Below are 12,231 nucleotides of genomic sequence, written 5' to 3' on the forward strand. Positions count from 1 at the left end.
TCTAGCGGACGAAAATAAGATGGTGATCTCCAGCGGACGAAGACAAGATGGCGGACATGTCGTCATACTAGCTGACGATATATATGCTTTGGAAAAAAAGTGGTAGGAGTCAGTCTGCCTGCATCCACCATTGAGGAAGGAGCCTGTCGCCATTTTTAGTTTTTTTTGCACTCACCGGGTTCGAACCGAGGACGATGATCGATATAATCAATCAGAATTCTAATAAGTTAATTTTTTGATGAATTTTGGAATTTTTTTCATTAAAATCGGATAATAATTAAAGATTTTCAAGATGGCGTCCAAATTTCAAGATGGCGACCGTAACAAAAATTGCAGCATTAATAGGATCCAATATGTCGGAAAACACAACGTCGGAATGTTCGAGAACACACACAATGACGTCATCCAAAATGGCGGATCCAAGATGGCGGATCCAAAATGGCCGCCGTGATCTACTTGTCCCGTTACATTATGTCCCGTGACGATGTGTCCCGTTACGCTGTGTCCCGTTACGCTGTGTCCCGTTACGCTGTGTCCCGTTACGCTGTGTCCCGTTACGCTGTGTCCCGTTACGCTGTGTCCCGTTACGCTGTGTCCCGTTACGCTTATCCAAGGTGGCCGCCGTGACGTCACAATCCAAGATGGCCGCCGTGACGTCAGAATCCAAGATGGCGAACCGACAATCTTCAATCCACCGCCTGAGGCCTGATCTAGTAGCCCCTATTATATACTACTAAAAACCTACCACTAAATAACTAAACCACCCAAGGGGACTGGCTTTATTATGTTCACGCTATTTTAGAGCACCACCTGGTCAGGAGTGTATTTGTGTCAGCAAGGCGCTCGCTGGAGCTTCTAGCGCGGTATCGCCTGAACGCGCAAGGACTGTGGACTTGTCGTTCATATGGCAACTACGAGATTTGAGTGGCAACCATAAAAAGATAAAAGGTGTAATAAACTACAGTGATACGACAGTATGGGGTAACCGTGGCCAGTTAGCGTTGGCGAAGCGCGAGACAGTTTACTGCACTGTGTTCTATCAATTTTCCACTCCACGCCGCTACTAATTATTCTCACGTACTAAGAACACATTGTACAAAGCCGTAAGTACACTCCACGTCGCTAGGTTTACTTGTCTCGCGTGTTTCTTGTGAGTTTCCTCCACATTGTCCCTATTAGCAATATTTGGTGTAATGCAAGTCCCTAGAGTGCTTTAAAGAATCTGCACCGCGTGTTTCATGCCAAATAAAAAATTACAGGAAAATTGGTTGTCGGTAAAGTCGGTTTATGGACGATAGTTTAACGTGACAACGTCATAACAAAACATTGATGACATGATTGCATACTTTTATGAATTAAATTGAATCATTTTTATTGTTTTATCACTATTTTGAAAGGATACAAAGAAGGAGTGAAATGAAATCTACAATTTAACTGATAAATTTACTTTTATTTGCACTCATTAATTCAAATCTGTTTATTCCTTTAACGAAGAGATTATTTTAACTATAACTTTTATACATGTTTGCTATTTAACTTCTTCCAATCTGTGTTATTCTGTTAAGGATAGGACGATGATAGGAAAAGTGGGAAACGAATGGGAGTGTTTCAAGTTTTATGTGCCTCGAAAAAAAGTCAAATCGACGGTTGTTCCACTCGAGTGGAAGGGAGATAGATGCGGCGGCAAGCGTACAATGAGCGTAACGGGTCACAGCGTAACGGGAAAATGTGCGTAACGAGACACTTTTTTCGTGCGTGCAGCCGGCGTTCATCGATTTATTAGACGTTGTCACGTCAAAAGATCATTTTGAAAACACGTAAACAGAAGTACACATTCACGGCCTCAGCGTACTCTCGAATGGTTTTCGCAAGCAGCAGATGTGAAATGGCGTGGTTCCTCCCGAGGCCCTGTGGGCCGGTGGGCGGGGGGCCTTGAGGCCCAATAGCAGCTCGCGGAGGCGCTGTCTCCCGGGCGGCTGCCAGGCGGGCCCCGGGTGCGACGACCCGGGCAGTGCTGACTCAGGGCGCGCGCCGAGACGGTGTCCCCTCTCCCTCGCCGAGTCCGCGACCTCCAGGTGAGACTCACTACGTCACGCAAGGCACGGGGGAGAAACTCTCATTGCCAACACTGAGACCTAGACCAATCCGCCAGTTAGAAGCTTTCATTATATATATTTCTAACACATTGACTGTGAGACGTAATGCATTAGCTATTAACAGGTAAACAAACCAGTGAAAATTAAATTCACTTTATTTTGATTGCCACATACTTTGTGGTGTAAAATACCAGAAATTTTGCATCTCCTGCTCATTTATGTAGAACACTAGCGACCCGCCCTGGCTTCGCACGGGTATAGCACTAATTGTCTACAGCCAGATGACTTCTGGTGGATGGATGGTACAGTGCCTTGCTACGCCCGAGGGAAAAAAAAACACATGTATTTAAGGCTAATTGGAAATTATATTTCTTTTATTAATTCATCTTAAAGCCAGCGGATAGAAAATGTTTTTTTTTTAATTTGGAGTAAAAACGTATAAATTTTTTTGGTGTGCCAACTTGGGAGCAAGTAACATACATTTGGCCGTGTGAAAACCACTTAAATTTTCCCAATTTAAGCCAGCAATAGTCAACAATTGGCCTTGTGCTTTGTTTGTGGTAATAGCAAATGCAAGAAGCAGAGGGAACTGGAGTCGCTGAATTCGAATTGTAAATCGTTGAAAATCATCGGTAAAGAGTATAATCAGTGCATCCAGAATTGAGTTTCACCGAAAATATGTTATTTATGGTGCTGACGTCCATCAGCCTCGTCAACCTTTTTTTTTTAAATGCTCGGGGGAGGATATTGTTTCTATGTGTTGAACTTTGGCCGGTGAATAACAGGATGTCTTTCCATGCTGGATTGCAAGTGATGAAGAGGTATGGTCATCCATACTTGCACGCGTATGGCAAGTCATCTTGAGCATACTCGTGCATGTGTCGTGGACTGCCGGTGTATGTCGCTGGCAAGCATACCATTTGGCAGATATTCGCAGCGTTTCCATCATTGGCGATCGCATCACGCAAGTGGACACATTCCTCGACGCGTAGCTTTTGTTGATTCAACCGAATGAAGAGCAGATGTTCACTTTCAATTTTCGCTTACATGTCGACAAAGAATTGATTGAAGAGTTCGCGGCATTTCAACAAATAATTCGATTCATTCGGCCAGATCATAAGGCGATGGGCATAAAATTCCACGCAGGAAACTTTCTTCGTCGAGTCTTAATTTTTGTTGGGGTTCATTTGCATTACGTTGAAATGATACCCATACTCGACATCCGGAACACGTTCATTCCGGCGGTGGATGAAGATATCGCGTCGCCCGAATTCTGTGCCGACCATAAATGCGACGTCGTCTATCACCTGTGCATTAAAGAGCCGCTCGTGCTCCTCAGCCGGTGTCTTATCTGCTCTTATCACAACCGTAAAATCATCTGACAGCGTCTGGTCTAGGACTGTGTTGAATAGACGGATGAGGCTGTTGTGTTCGTGAACATAGCTTGAAGACTCAAAAACTATTTCCCGCCTGACTTCAGTACTGATTGCGCAACGCTGCTCAACTTCTGTCGCTTCAGGGTCAATGAAATAAATTTGGAGGAATTTGGCATCTTCATCGGGTACCGGGAGTAACGATCCAATTCTGTGGTAGATTTGGCCTTGTGCTTTGAAGGTGAGGCATGTAGCCGGCGTCGTTTTGCACGTTAGTTGCTCCGAAGGAGGTCATTTGAAAGCATGAGTTGTACTTGGTATGTTTTGAAGGAATTGCTTGGAAATCGGAGTGGTGCCAGAAATGTAACTTAGTAGCTGCTCAGGTGGCTCAATCAGTGGTGGCAAAATAACTTTAATGTTCGAACAGCACATTCCTTAGCGACTTCAAAACACGACCATGTAAGCAAACATTGTCGTTTGCTCCAATCACTACGTCTTCGTGATTCCGGTCGACATCATCCTTATTGTAATAAAATGCTGCCAACTTTAAATCTAATCTTTCTCTTGATCGAGCCATTTGTAAGCAATTGGCATCAAGTCTTTCGATATGATGTTGGGGTGTATCTGCAGCTCTCGATGAAGTTGCACGGTCACCATTTGCTGAAGTCGCCATTTGCGTTCTCCCGTTTCTGCTGCTCTTGACGTAGATACCCTGTCGCGATTTTCCTGAAGACGTGATTTGCGTTCCTCAGCTGTTTCAGCTACTCTTTTTTCCTTAATCTTCTTCGATTTGGTGTTTTTTTTCAATGGCTTTTTTTTTTTGAGACTATTTTATTAACTGTAACCATGCAAAAGAAACAGTCATGAACGAATGAAAATGCGAATTTACACGCGCAAATGAAAACAAATCTGCCATGGAATTCGCCGATTGGCCGGTTTGAATGCGATTTGCTCGCGAATACAACACTGATAATCGAAATTTAAAAACCTAATGTACATGAACAAATCAAAACTATTAAGCGAACAAATGCATGCATCTATCTATGTACCTAAATAAAAATGAATGTTTGTATGTTTGTTCTCTATGCATTCCTAAAGTTTGTATGTTTGCTCTCTACGCATTCCTAAGCCAATGCTCTGATCTCGATGAAATTTGGCATACTTGACCTTCGAAACACAAGGAAGGTCACTGTCTATGTGAGATTTCGATATCATCAATCCTTAAAGCAGATTTTAAGGTGGTGTGCGAGTCGTATGTGATAGTTACCAGTACAATTATTAGTAAAATCTTACAATTATTGCTTGTTTTTTTTTACCACGGTAACGTTTGTATGTTTCTTACCTATCACATTCCATATTCTTCTGGAAATAACTTAATTTAATTTTAATTTAAATAAAACGAAATTATACATCCCTAATATCGCTTTTAAATGTGAATATTCAAGAATGTAAAAAAATAGAAAATAATCTAATTTTGTATTAATTTGTATTAAACATTGCAAAAAAAAATTGTTCATCCGATTGCTACCAAACTTCACAGGATCACCCACTGGTATAATCTCAAATTTTCCTGAAAATTTCATCAAAATCGGTCCAGCCGTGTTGGAGTGCATTGGGAACATACATACACACATCGATATATATTATATACGCACAGTTTAAACCCATTTTACTAAGCAATTAGTCATCAGGAAATTAAATAAACTTTATAAACTAAAAACTTTAGATTTGAACTTCTAACTTTTTTTTTTTTTTGCGCTATGTTATGGGCCCACCCAACAGATAGCGTCACATGTGGCGCAAAACATGGTTTCAGTTTCCACTGTAAGGGCGCGGTTACACGGGAGTCTGAACTACTTCAGGTGAACATGTTCAGCTGTTGAGTGCGGTTACACACAGTCAGAACATGTTTCGTTCTAGGCCATTTCCCATTTAACTTAAACAGGTTGGCAAAGTAGTTCAGATCGACATATCTTCTACATTAGCCTCTGATTGGCTGTTTAGAATATGAACAGTCCTATGCAGAAATTCAAGATGGAAAGTGTTCCTGGCACAAATTCGAGTAATATTTTACCGAATGCAACAAAAAAATTCAACAGGTAATTATATATTTTTTTAATTGATGCTGACCTTAATTTTCTTAAAACTGAGATAGGTAATCTCACTCAAAAAATAATAAAAAATAAGTTTAAAAATTTTTACTGTGCATGTTGTTTGAATTTCCGATTTGTAAAAAAATATTGAGCAATATGAAAACACATTCCATTTCTGCTGATAATGCTGTATAAACAAGTGAGAAAATCCCGCGTTTTCTGGATACAAAATAGAGAAGATCAACAACACAGACATTCGTTGACTGTAGACAATCGGTTTTAGAACTGAACACACTTTTCAGCAACTACCGTGTAACCGTACACTTTCGCGTTTGTAAACGTGTTTAATTAAACATGTTCACCTGAAGTAGTTCAGGGTCCCGTGTAACCGCGCCCTAAGAGTCGCACTTCTATTTATCCCTCCTCGTTCTATGTATCTCATTATAAAGTCTGTTTCACTCTTAGCTTGCAGTACAGAGTAAATGGTGAACACTGTTGCCAGATTGATACAACACGGGTCGTTAAAATTTAAAGTCTTTTTCTGTATAGCATCGTTTATCATAGTAAGTTTTAATATATTTTTATGTATACCATTTATTTTTCTAGGACCGTAAAATAGTGTCTACTGATATTATTATTACAGTTGTAGTCATCCTGAAAGATAAAAATAATTAAATCCTAAAATACAATTATTATTTCACATGAGAAACTATTTGTAACAGTCGGTCATTATGAATAGCAAGGCATCCCATAAAAGTATGTGCAATGCTGAAAAGAGTTAAACATCTCAAAATTAAATTCTATAATAATGTTAACAACCAAGATAGTGTCTTTCAATTACAACCCTTTAAAAATTATAAATGAAAATTATCACATGATGCACCAGGAAAATACATTTCCTCAATACTCATTAAAAAATTTACCTTACAAAATACAACTTTTCCAATACATTAAACAAATTTCCATTGCATCACAAAGCCGTATCTGGGCCTTTTGGCGTACATATGGCAACACAGCACACCGAAACAAGGACAACGATAACAGCAGAAAATCGTGCGCTGGAAAGAGGAAGTAAATGCCAATTTGAATCCACACTACAGTCTAAGTATGAGCTACACTATAGCATAACACCCTCCGATTCAGGGGTGACTCCAGTAAGACTTTTCGAGAGCAGCTGTATTACAAATAAAGACGCAGTTGCTAAACTTGACGTTAAAAAAGCCAGGGAGCTTGTCCTTGGCGTATTAACAAAATTTATTGTCTCAAATACTGAGCTGTTAGTACTTCATACGACTTTTTACAGAAGCCTTGTTTGCTCCAATAATAATTTATTCAAAAGTGTCGCGAGGCGTATATTTCCTTGTTTAGACTCGTAGACCACAGAAGAACCTGAGTAGTTTCACTTGAGGTGCGATAGTTTGATTGGAATAAATGTGTATTTAATAAGAACAATCCGTAACAACAATGTGCCACCTTTGTGATCCTGGTTTTCATATAAGCCCTAACGGAAATGTGGGTATTTTAGTCTAACGAGAAAAGGTTGAATTAATTTATGTTGTTAACATAAGCGGCGTGTAAATAACGTGATTCACAATATCGTGGACAGGTTGTCCACAAGGATATGTAATAAAATTTCCCTGACTTTTCGCCGACTTTCCCCAACCGCAATTTCATATTTCCCCGACTATTTTTTTTCTATAAATAATCTACCTATTTTGCGATTTTTTTTAAGAAATAAAGAAATTGCAGCCTCCACATAGCTGGCCTATAATTATGCAAAAAAAAATTCAAATTCAAACAGAACCTTGCATGCGCCATTTTAGAGTGTTTATGAATATGCACTGAAACACCACCTGAAAAAAAGAGCGCAGGTAACTCAGTATATAGTACGTGATAGAAGTTAAACTTATCTGACGCCCTTCCCCTGGTCATGGGGAGACACGGAAAACTAAAAGCCCAGCTAGGAGTAATGTCGGCCCGCTGACTCACCGACTGACCTATTCTTCTGCCCCTAGCTGACTTAGCGAGTTCGCGGTTTGCGTCAAATAAAAATTAGCAGTGTCAAAACTAAACTGTAACGGATCTGTGAAGGAACACGCTTACTAAAATGCTACCAATACCAATAAATTCAACCTGTAACTAAACTTGGTGATATTTTATATTCCGAAATTGCTGCTGGCATCCTAAGTTTACTGATCAAGTTAAATTTATAAATGCTCATAACATGTATGCCATGGCTCGCAAACATTTACATCGAAGATAAAAATTAATCTGTATCTCCTGGTACAACTTCTTCTAAGACTGCAGTCGACCATTGGGAAAACAAACTAAATAGGCCCTATGTTCCAGCCTACCAAAAAAAATTACTTAACTTCATTCTTACAAATATCTGCCTACGCATTTACAAAACTAAATCTAAACACATATACTAAACGAAATGAAAGTTATCTAAGCTTTAAGACCAAAAATATAAAGTTCGTGGACGCGATCAACAGTGGACCCGCTGCACAACAAACACAGACGACTTGCAAGGATGACTCCTAGTCCGCCCACAGCGCATGCGCGGGTGTGTTGCGATGAGGCAGCATTAAACTCCATCAGCGGCGATGCGCTCCAGGGGTGTACACCGCACGGCTCAAGTTTTGACCGCAGAGCACACAGTCACTCCCACAGTACTTACAGAGCGCGGTCCTACCAGTACTCCCGTGATTCTTACACCAACATAACAGCGGGCATAGATAATGCAACGCGCCGTTGCCTCGGTTGCCGCAGTTAAACCAGTTGGCCCCAAGTGTCTCAATTTCTTTCAACGAGTGTACAGGCGCGCCTAAATGCACCGCGTATTTTAAAACATTCAACGGGGTTCTCTCGTACTAATGAAAGTTGTGTATCTTAAATACGCACAGTCACACCTGGGACGCTGTACAATAGAGTACCAAAGTTAATGTTCGCGACACCAAACTAAACAAGAGCACGCGGTGGCTACAAAAATGTGTGCACACAGTTCATTAGGGCTGCGCTCATAAACTATTTTCTCGTACTGCACGTCAGTCTACTCGTAGACATCACAGCTCAAATGCCAGGTAAATCAAACAAAAACTAAGTCTCAAACAACGAAAGTTTACACCTAAAAGTTTTGTCCGAAAGAAGCTGTCGTCAGGGAGCCATGGAACAAACTCACTTTAGGAAGTTATTGCAGGCGTAGTCCACCCTCTCGGTGCCGTGTTGCTTATAAGCTAAGTGTCTCCGAGCCACTAAGCCAAGTCATGTACATTTTTAGACATATAAACCAAGTGTCTTCAGACCAATAGATCTTCTGCGTCTAAACTTGTTATATATTTCAATAAGACAAAGTCTCTGAACAGAAGACCTACAGTAGTACCTATCGATAAAACAGATAACAAGAAAATACACTAACAACATATGATTTCCGCTTACTAAAGGACCAAGAATTTCCAGAGAAATATTTTATCAAGACCAAGAGGTTTGGAAGTAGTAAATATGCAAGGCCAACTTCAGAAGACTATGCACATTTAACGAAACGACACACACTGGAAATGCAATGTACACATTCGACACGCAATGGACATGCAATAAACACACTGGATACACAATGGACACACAATGGACACACAATGGACACACTGGACATGCAATACACACATTGAACATTCAATGAACACATAGTCGAGAAAACTCAGATTTTGTAGAAATCTGATTTTCGAGAAATAAATCTGCAACTTTAGTAAGAAATATTTTTATACGACCAACATTACTGCAAGGGGGTGTAAAATAACAGGGTTTGAAGAACAAAAAATCAATAATTCCCTTAGTAAGTACATTATTAGTATTATAGATTGGTTCCTCCTGTAACTGGAGTCGGAATTTGGTATCGGTGTTCCAGAAATTTATATAATTTCCAGAACATTTTCAGAAGAAATAGATACTTCAAAATATACATACATCTGAAAACTTTGCCGAAAGCGATTTTTTTTTTTTAGTTTCAAAAGTGATATTTAATGCAGTGCTGTATAGCGCAAAGAATCGATTAATTACATCAGTCCATGATACTGTTTTAAACTAGAACTGTAAATGACAACACAGCCTCGAAAAAGGATTTTCTATGCATTTGACAATCACTGACGATAGTTTCAATACATTTAAATTTCTCAACTGTTGAATGGCCTGTTCGGAAGCATATTGTTACCTACTTTACTCATTTTATGTTCATACGTGAGCGTAGTCCTAAACATTTCCTTACTTTTAAGACCGTATTTTCTTTCTCATCGCCATAATTGTCCTCTTGGATTCAACATAACATATTCATTTTCTGCAAGAAGTTATTCAGTTTTTGAACCTGAATGTTTTGTTGTAGGCCTACATAATAAAGTTTCTTCGTTTTGCCATTACCTCTACGCTATTATCTACGGAAGCGTCAGTCTTATCAGCTTCAACAAATACACGGAGCTCCACTTCATCCTTGAATCTAAAAGTCTTATGTGAAATATTTTTAAGCTATTGGAGAGCAGCTTTTTAGAATCTAAATAATCGTCAGTTGTCTTTATCAGTAAGAGATACTGGAGTTAGAGCATAGAGCATAGCTTACGGAAAACCCGGATGCATATTGATTAGTTATTAAAAGTTGCTACATCCCTGCTCAATGATGAATTATAATGAGTAATTTAGCGTTGAGAAATAATTTTTTTAACTCTCTCTTCACATAAAATATTAGAGATTTTTATTTTCATTTGAAAAGGTTGGAATTAAATTATGTAAGTTTTAGGAAGAGGTATTTTTACAAAAAAAAAACATTTTTTGTATTCTACCTAATATAAATAAATCACTCAATGATTTTAGATCATTTGCATTTAACCTCATTTTTCTAGAGCACTCTGTATTAAAAAATATGTAAGTAATAAACAATTTCAATTCATAAAACCAATTTAATAATATATTAAATTACGTGAGCAAATTATCTGACCTAATAAAATACAAGTCACTTAAAAATTCTAGAAAGCAAAAAAAAAAAACTTTTCATCTTTAATGTGAGTACAGTGACTTGCCCCTCGATCATCTCGATATGCGACCCGGTCAGACTTCTGGAAAAAAAGAAGTGTTTTGGTGGTGTTCCAGTAAATGTTCGTGTCAATGTATACTAATATTTGATGCAAGCCCAAATTCTAATGAAGTAAGATTGCCAGCCAGGTGAAGCTTCACGCACGAACTCTGACATAACTCATTTATGGGCACAATTCGTCGAAATATTTGAGGTTCACTTTGAATCCTTTGGAAGTCTCGTCGTCTTACGAGTTTGAGTGTACAACCTTTTGACGTCAATTTGACAGTATAAGCAATTCATATCAGTTTTTAGTTTCGTGGTGAATCTAGCTCTGAACAGTGAAGCGTACAAATGAATTCGTTCTGCATAGAATTTTTAAGTATTGTTACGAAATGGGGGAAACGGGTTCGTAAGGTCAGCCCAATCTATTTTATATTTTTTGACGTGACAAGGTCTAATAAATCGATGAACGCCGGCTGCACGCACGAAAAATTGTCCCGTTACGCATATTGTTCCGTTACGCTGTATACCATTACGCTCATTGTTCCGTTACGCTGTGTCCCGTACGCGCATTGTTCCGTTACGCTGTGTTCCGTTAGGCTGTCGGCGAGTGCAGTAATAATAGGTTATGTTACAATTGACAAAAAAGTTATGGTGATTCATATAATTGATGATAGTTTATTTATATGAAAACTTGTTCATAATTATATTTAAACTTTATAGCTAAACGCCAGTTTTAAAATTAATTAGAAGTCATCTACACGTGAACTGTTTCGTCGACTGTTTATAAAGTGAAGTGAAAAGTTAATGTGGTTTTCATTGCTTATTACAACAACAATTCCGGCAATAAAGGTTAATTATTCTTGCATTTTAAAAATCTGATTACTAGTATAATTTCAAGTATTTATTCTTTTATTATTAAAATAAAATGATTCAATTTTATTCATATAAGTATGCAATCATTTCATCAATGTTTTGTTATGACGTTGTCACGTTAAACTATCGTCCGTAAACCGACTTTACAGACAACCAATTTTTTTATTTGCTACTAATATTTACATTGCCAATTAAATCATCGCACTTAAAAATGTATGTTCACAAATCACTGTCCAGTCCACAGTTTGCACTCCTCACTGGATCTAGGATCAACAGTTATTCGCCCCTTACCTCGCGCCTGTCCACACACAGTCTCGCGCCACTCAGTCGCACTCGCACAGTCCCGTCACTCCACGTCGCGCCGCTCACCAGGATGCTGGAAAAGAGAGGGGGGGACCTCCCACCCTCTTCGCTGAAGTCGTACTTCACTCATCTCGCAATTTCGGAACTCCCGCGGAGGCCGGCGTCGCCGCTTTTATACTCTTTACGCTTACACCTTTATACACTTATAAGCTTTTATATACGTCATCCCGGGCCGATCCGACGCTCGAAGCATCCAGAACAGCGGCGCGTTATTCACGCCACTCCACACGATGGTCTCAGAAAGCCCGTGGAATTTCCAGGCCACTAAGGGATGGATTACAGCGCCGAGGAAGGGGTTGCCGGGCTGCTCTAATCCTCAAAGGTATGTGCGCGTGACGTCAGTGGCCACGCGGAGACGTCGGGCCGCTCAG

At 39.4% G+C, this 12,231-nt stretch overlaps 1 protein-coding gene across 2 annotated transcripts in view; it reads left to right on the plus strand.

The window, feature by feature from the left end:
* The window catches only part of LOC134534713 (probable cytochrome P450 6a13), a 37,883-nt gene that overhangs the window by 13,658 nt on the left and 11,994 nt on the right, over positions 1–12,231 (plus strand). Inside the window, exon 2 of one of the 2 annotated variants that reach the window (XM_063373193.1) lies at positions 1,906–2,075. The exons of the other annotated variant lie outside the window; for it this stretch is intronic. The gene's annotated coding sequence lies outside the window, so the exon portion shown is untranslated. The remainder of the gene's footprint in view (positions 1–1,905; positions 2,076–12,231) is intronic. 2 annotated transcript variants of the gene reach the window in all.

This window comes from Bacillus rossius, chromosome 8 (genome assembly GCF_032445375.1).
Source record: "Bacillus rossius redtenbacheri isolate Brsri chromosome 8, Brsri_v3, whole genome shotgun sequence".
NCBI lineage: Eukaryota > Metazoa > Arthropoda > Insecta > Phasmatodea > Bacillidae > Bacillus > Bacillus rossius.